Raw genomic sequence first — 7,420 nt, 5'->3', positions numbered from 1 at the left:
ATGAATGAGGTTGTTCCAGTTTTTTTTTAGCTTTTCTTTTTGGTTCCATTTTCCATGGAAACATATACAAACAGTGTCATTTTTTTTTAGACTTAGTAGTTTGTTAATGTTTTTGTCTATTTCACGCCTTTTCATTATTTTTTGGAGGAAGATTTGTCCTGAGTGTTCTTTTCATTAACTGTGAGGTCGGTGACCGGCGATTTATCTTTTAATAGAGTGGTTCTTAATGCTAACATTGCTAAAAATGGATCCTGGTTGCTTTTGAAATTCATTTTTAGTACCCTTTTTATTGTTTGTATGTTTCTTTCTACTAGTCCATTTGCTTGTGGGAAATTTGGACTTGCTGTAATATGCTTGAATTCCTATTCCCTAGCAAATTGTTTAAATTCCGATGATCCGTACGTATTCCAGTCCATTGTTGCTGATCACTATTTGTTTAATACCAAACTTAGTGAAAGTGTTTTTTATTTTGTTAATCACTGTGTGTTACATACAGTTGTCTGTTTTTGGATATCAACATATCTCGTATCGTCTATAATTACCACATATGCCTTGTTGTCACAACTTTCATGCATGGCATTACAGGTATTTTGTGGTGTATTAACGATTCTGATGGTTGCTGGTTTCTATGGTTTAAATAATATGTGCATGTACTTACTATATCTTTTATTTGATTGTTTATATTGGACCAATCTATAACTTCCTTCGCCCTTGAAATGCACTTTTCTATCCCTAGATGTCCAGTATGGATCTTTTCTTAAAGTGTTTGGGACCACTATTCATGTGCCTTTTAATACTAGTCGCTTCATAACCGATATCTCATTACGAACTGGTATATATGGCGCTATTGTAGATGGCACATCTTTGTTTTTTGGCCAAGTTGATTTTGCATATTTCATCAGCATCTGTAGCATTGGATTTTTTCAATTTCTTCTCGGTATATGTTGAGTTTTTGATCGCTCATTAGATACTGTTTCAAAATTATATGAATATATCTGTTATCTCTTGTGTAGTATTCTTTACATATGCAATGTGACAATGCGTCTGCAATTACTAATTCATGACCCAGGATATATATCACCTCAAATTCATATTTCTGCAGTGTTAATAAAAATCTCTGTATTCTTGGAGGGCTTTTCACAATTGATTTTTTCAAATCTATCTCAACGGTTTATGATCATTTTCAATGAAAAAATGTCTTTTATAAACGAATTGGTGAAATTTTTTACAGGCAAACACTATACACTATGTTTCCAATTCAATAGGACAATAATCCTGTTCTGCAAGAGTCATCAAACCTGATGCGTATGATACTGGTAACCATGTGTCTCCATGTTTTTGTTATAAAACTGAACCTAAGCCTTTTTTACTAGAATCAGTGGTGACTTTTAATTCTCTACTTGGATCATAAACTTGTAGAATTGGTTAATTTGTTATTTGTTTCAATTTTTCCAATGCCTTTATGTGAGGTTTATCGAATGACCAGAGTGTTTTGTTGTATAGGAGTTCCCTTAACAGTGTAGTTAATTCCGAGTAAGTCGGTATGGATTTATACAAGTAGTTCGTCATTCCCAAAAATAGTTGAATGTCTTTTTTTTTTCTCCATGAAAAGCATTTGTGTAATGGCCATTATTTTTGAAGGGTCTGGCTTTATTCCTTGATGAGTATGTCAATTGCTTTACTGCAAATTCACATTCTGATTTATTTAATTTCAAACCAGCTTTGAATACTTTTTCCAGAATTTCTTATGTTCTTTTAAAGTTTCTAACCTTATTATTATTGCTAATTCTTTGTTCCTTTTAAATCTTCTATTATTTTCGTTACTTATACTTGAAAAACTTCTGATGCATTATGTATTCCATAGGGTAAGCGATTAAGTGAATAAAAACCAAATGGTGAATTAAATGTAAAAAGTTTTGAGCTTTCTTCATCCACAGGTATGTGCTAATATCCAATTTATGCGTCCAGTTTTGTGAAATACTTCGGGTTTTTAATTTCTGCTAATATTTTCTCGGTATTAGGTAACATTTTATGTTCCCTTTTTATAACTTTGTTCAGATTTCTGGGCTCTAAACATAGTCTTAGCCTGCCATTCTGTTTCTCCGCTATTATGAGAGAATTTACCTAATCTGTTGGTTCCTGAACAGGTTTTATTATTCCCATTTCTGTCATTTTTTTCTAATTTCTTCTTTAATTTTGGTATCATACCAAATGGTATATTCTTTGGAGGATTCACAACTAGTTTTACGTCCGGGTCTACTGTAATATAATGAGTGACTAGTAATTTGCTTTTATGTCACCAAAACATTCTTCATATTTTTCTTTTAAGCATTTTATGTTTATCTTACTTATTTTATATATTCTTTTTATTAATCAGAGTTTTTTTTTGGCATCAATGACTGCATTTGCATTAGTATCTACTACAATAAAGTGCAAATTTATTTTTACATTTTTATTTTGTAATTATATGATGAAGCTGCCAGTTACTGGAATTTTCGTACTCTTATATGCATTTAATCTTACTGATATCTATCTGCCGAATCATTTTGCCCGGATGCAAGAAGCTGTGACGGATGAAACCAGCCGCAGACCACCAAACAGTCACAATCACCTTTTATTGGTGCAATTTCACCTTCGTTGTTGTGGAGCTTCTCCAGCATCCAACCACTGTGCCAAACGTCATTGATTGTTTTAGAGGATCCACTTCTCAGCACACATCACAATCCGCTTGAGAAATGGATCGTTTTTGTTGCGCAGAAGGAATATAGAAGACACCTCAAACAACAATTTTTTTTATTATCATTCAATTCATGCGGCACCCATTTTTTTGACTTCCCAATTTGCTTTAAATGGTGAACGACTGTTGAGTGGTTGACCTTGAGTTCAACAGCAACTTCTCGTATGATTTTATGAGGATGAGCTTCAATTAAGGCTTTCAAATGTTTATCAACCGCAGTTGGCCGGCTGTGACCGTCTTTATCTTCGAGGCCCTCATCACCATTGCAAAATTTCTTGAACTACCATTGTGCCACATGTTCATTAATGGTTCCTGGGCCAAATACATCATTGATATCACGAGTTGTCTTGGCAGCTTTTTGGCTTGGTTTGAATTGGAACAAGAAAATCGTGCAAATTTGAATTTTGTCCATGCTGTTGAAAAGCCTGCAAACAAAAAAACAAAGAGATTGAGAATGGTAACGAATAACATGATTCAATAGAGCAAGAGCAAAAAAAGATTTTAAAAATGATTTAATCATCAAATATAATTAAAATACAAAAAAATATAAACGTAAACAGTAGCACATTTTTTTTCTAGTTCACCCTAAAAACAAACTAAATTCTACTTTTTATTTAGTGATTAGAAGGAAAAAGGATTAGAAGTCTGAAAAACCTGACTGTAAAAATAAATAAAAACAAAAATATATTAGAATTTAGAGTAGGGGATCAGTTTCGCATATAAGCTTTATTTAAAATGACCACTTCCTTCCCAATAAAATAGCATATTTAAGACGTAACCAATTTTCACTTTTATTCTGGCTATTTTCTTAATTTCTTTGAAATCAATTGTGGGTGTGAATATTCTTTACTGCTTTTTTGCGTATTGTAACCCAGACTTAGGATTAGGGAAGGATAAATAATAATTTAAAATTTTAGTGCTAAATTTTTCAGACTGTTGCTATATAACCAACCCCAACCAATTTTTCAGTGGGTCATGTCTTAGAAAATGTCCTTTGGCATTTTTAAAAAATGGCTCTGTATGTGAATGCATGTTCAATATTTTATATCGTACAAAATTTATCGCCCTTAAAATGTTGTTTTTTTTATCATTATTTAATTTTTAGCATCATGTTTTTCAAGCTGTTTAGAGTGAATTATTGTGTAAAGGTACAATTTTACCCAAAGTTGCCTAGTCACGTTTCATGTGTTTGTACTCCTCGCATTCAAGTAAATTTGATAACTAAAATAAATAAAGTTACGAACTTGCACCAGAGTGGATTTCAGATTTCCTCGTAAACCAGTCGGTTGTTTTAATTTTATTAGTCGAAAAAAAAAAAAAAAAAAAAAAAGGATAGAATATACCATCTCCGAAATTTGAAAGAGTTTAAACTGTTGAAAAACATCGAATATTTATAAATAGATTTAAAATATTACCATGATATAAATTAGTTATAATTTTATAACAATTTGATTCAATTAATAATTCGTAATTAAATGTAATTTTTCAAAATCGTATTAAAAATAAATTAGTTTTTGAAAAGGCATAATTTAAAAAAAAAACATCATTTAAAGCTAATATTTTTTCAGTAGTTGTAAAATTATGTAACACACGCATGTGATGTGTAGTACATTTTTATTAGAGGAAATTTCGTACATTATAAAAAGTGATCTTGAGTTAAATTCTTTAAAAAAAGAAACATTTATACAAGAGAAAATGATTTAAAATATTTTAACAGCCGAAATCGAGCGACTTGAAGTACAGAAATTAAAAGTAAAAATAAAAATATTGTGGAAATTGGGAAAGACATGTTCGCTCGGAGAAGAACGCCATTACTGATCTGCTGTGCGCATGCTCATTGATCCCACTTTCAATGGTCGTTCTAAATATTTTTCACTAAAGCTTCGGTTCGTCCTGATCGAAGTTGAATAATTCCAGTCCAATTATTTTATATACGACTTTGGAAATTATCACAACAGACGTAAGTAATATTTCTTGATTTACTACAAATTTTTGTAAGCCATTTTCTGTAATATTTAAGTAGTACGTAATTTTTAAAAATAGTGAAAAAGCTACAGAAAATGGCGCATTGGTTGGATTTCCGTTCCGCCATTTTACTGTCGATTTCACATCAATGTCTTTTTGCAAGCAAATTTATTTTACATAAATTTCTTTTCAGCTTTTTTTCTACCAAAATAAAAAAGTATATATTCATTAATTTTAATGTAAATCGGTATTTTATTCAGCAAATAAATTAAATCGGTTGTTTTTATTCGGCTTAAATTAATTCGGTTGTTTTAAAAAATAAAAACCGATTTCGTGTTCAATTATGAAGCCGGCAACACTTTTCGATTGTCTTGTTTTCTTTTTTTCACATTAAATAACATTTTCCAAAAAGAAAATCTGAAATTTTGTTATTCTTAAACTTAAATAATTTCTGATTAAAAAAGCAAAAACGATTATTATATCTTTTAACTGGATAAAGAAATATTTTTACAACCATATAAAAAAAAATAATATGCTTTTCTTTTTTATATATATATAAAACTGTTTTTACTCCGTCACTTTCAATTTTGGATTAATTATAATCGCGACCGAAATTTTGCCGCACTTTTTGGTTCTATTTTTTTCTGACTATTTTCCGAATATAAGTAAAAATAAGTCTTTATTTTTATTTTTTTTATTTTATTTCAATATACCTTTTTTCTTTATTTTTAAATATTTGGAAAGTTGAGTGTAATTAATACGGCATTCTGTATTACATTATTACTGAACACTTATAAAACGCTACCAAATGTTGTTCGAATTTCTTTTAAAATACTTCCAAAATGTTCAATCTTTGTATACATCATGAACTGCTAAAAAAATTTAATGAAAAAATGACTTTCTATTCAACTGTCCTTTTAGTTAGAAGCAAAGTTTGGGGATATTTGAAGTAGGATGCCGACCTAGAGTAAATGTGGTATTTTGGTGACTGCAATGATTCCAGCCAAAAACAGCTAGAAAAACACTATTTTTCCCAACAATTTTGATGGCCTTGAGCCTAATTTTTCAAATTTCATAATTTTTTTTTTTAATTTTCGCAAATGAATACTGCAAATTGTATTACGTGCTGATATTGCACTTTATTTTTTTCTTGGTCAGGGAAAAAATCCGTCTAGATCAAGGTAACTTTATTTTGATTTCAATCTGTTGTGCCCCTCTCTGAGAGAGCGGGTTTTCCCACTATTGCCCTCGTGAGGAGACAGGTAACTCGGGGCAGTTTAAATACTTTCACATTTCAAAAGGAATTACTTTGTGATCCTTTGAAATGTGAAAGTATTTAAACTGTCCCGAGTTACCTGTCTCCTATATTAACACCAATTATCAACAGAAAATTAAAAATGCTCACTTGTTTACGAAGAAACCGAAATTTATTCTCGTGGATTTACTTAATAATAGAAATTAATAGAAGACGGTCATCTGGGATGTCTCGATACTCGATGAAAAATCGAAAATTAAACAAATACCGGTAGAAACCCACTCAACAAATTTAACGTTGACATTTGTTCTTAGTACAAATGTCACTGTTAAAATACTAGTACAATTTACTAATATTTTAATTTTCGATTTTTGAGCGATCATCGAGACACCCACTGTCCCACTGATGATCGTGCGACTAGTGTCAGCTATTTTTTCCTTATTCTAAGACTTGATACTACTTGCGTTGCAAAGTAAATAAAGGCACCAAAATAAGTTCAAACACAAACAAAATTAGCTAGGTGTGTAGACGAACAACTTATCTTGCCTTTGGTAATTTTTGATCACGCTGCAAAATGCACATTTTTTTTTTTTTTTAAGAAAACTTTCAATAAGTAATAATCGATTAATAGTAACGTGTAAGTCACATAAAGGTGAGAAAAACATATACACTACACAAGCATACAATAAGACTTAAACTGTGTCCACTTATCGGATAATTGGTCACAATTTGGTATTTTTTATGATCTACTCCAGCATAGTATAAAACCCCCCAACCTTCCTATGTTTAGAACGCCTTTCGGAATACCCCCCCCCAACCTCGAAAGCCGTTCTTAACATGGGGGAGGTTGGGAGTGTTTATTCCGGAATCCGATCTTAACATTGGGGATGCTTATACTAAGCCGGGCCCAGTTGTAAAAAATACCGGTTTTTGAGTATGCTGAAACCAAATATCGTCTTTAAATTTTCCGTAAATAAGTAGTTTTCTAGATATTAAGCAACGCCATTTCGGTATGTGCAAGTGCATAAATGCAACCCGAGAAACTATGTGCAAGTACGCATACCAAAATGACCACCAACAATAACATAAGAAATGACATTGCTTAATGTCTGGAAAACTACTTATTTGTAGAAAATATAAATGCAATATTCGGTTTCGGCATACCTGAAAACCTTTAATAGTCGTCATTTTAAAAGAAAATGTTAAGGTCAAAACCAGTTAAAAATTTACCACACTTTGTCACATTAAATGATGTAGTTAAAAAGAAATTCATTTTTCTTACATCGTAAAATAGTTACCTCCCTTAAAACAATAAGTTAATATTCCGAATAACTGTAACGGGAAGTGAAGTGGAAAAGATAAAGTTAAAAAAACAAAACTCCCTCATACAAAGAAATAAAATTGCTTCACTGACTGCTTTGAAAAAACTTATTAAACCAGAAACCTATTTTTAACAGTGGGGT

The 7,420-nt window shown here is 31.1% G+C and overlaps 1 protein-coding gene across 1 annotated transcript in view; it reads left to right on the top strand.

The window, feature by feature from the left end:
• The first annotated feature begins 4,342 nt into the window (after positions 1-4,342).
• LOC145296026 (uncharacterized) overlaps positions 4,343-7,420 on the top strand; it is a 37,259-nt gene continuing 34,181 nt past the window's right edge. The window contains exon 1 of the mRNA XM_080142072.1: positions 4,343-4,697. The gene's annotated coding sequence lies outside the window, so the exon portion shown is untranslated. The remainder of the gene's footprint in view (positions 4,698-7,420) is intronic.

Source organism: Euprymna scolopes, chromosome 16 (assembly GCF_053919585.1).
Source record: "Euprymna scolopes isolate OS-2025 chromosome 16, ASM5391958v1, whole genome shotgun sequence".
Taxonomy (NCBI): domain Eukaryota; kingdom Metazoa; phylum Mollusca; class Cephalopoda; order Sepiida; family Sepiolidae; genus Euprymna; species Euprymna scolopes.
This window is presented reverse-complemented; position numbering and strand designations above follow the sequence as displayed.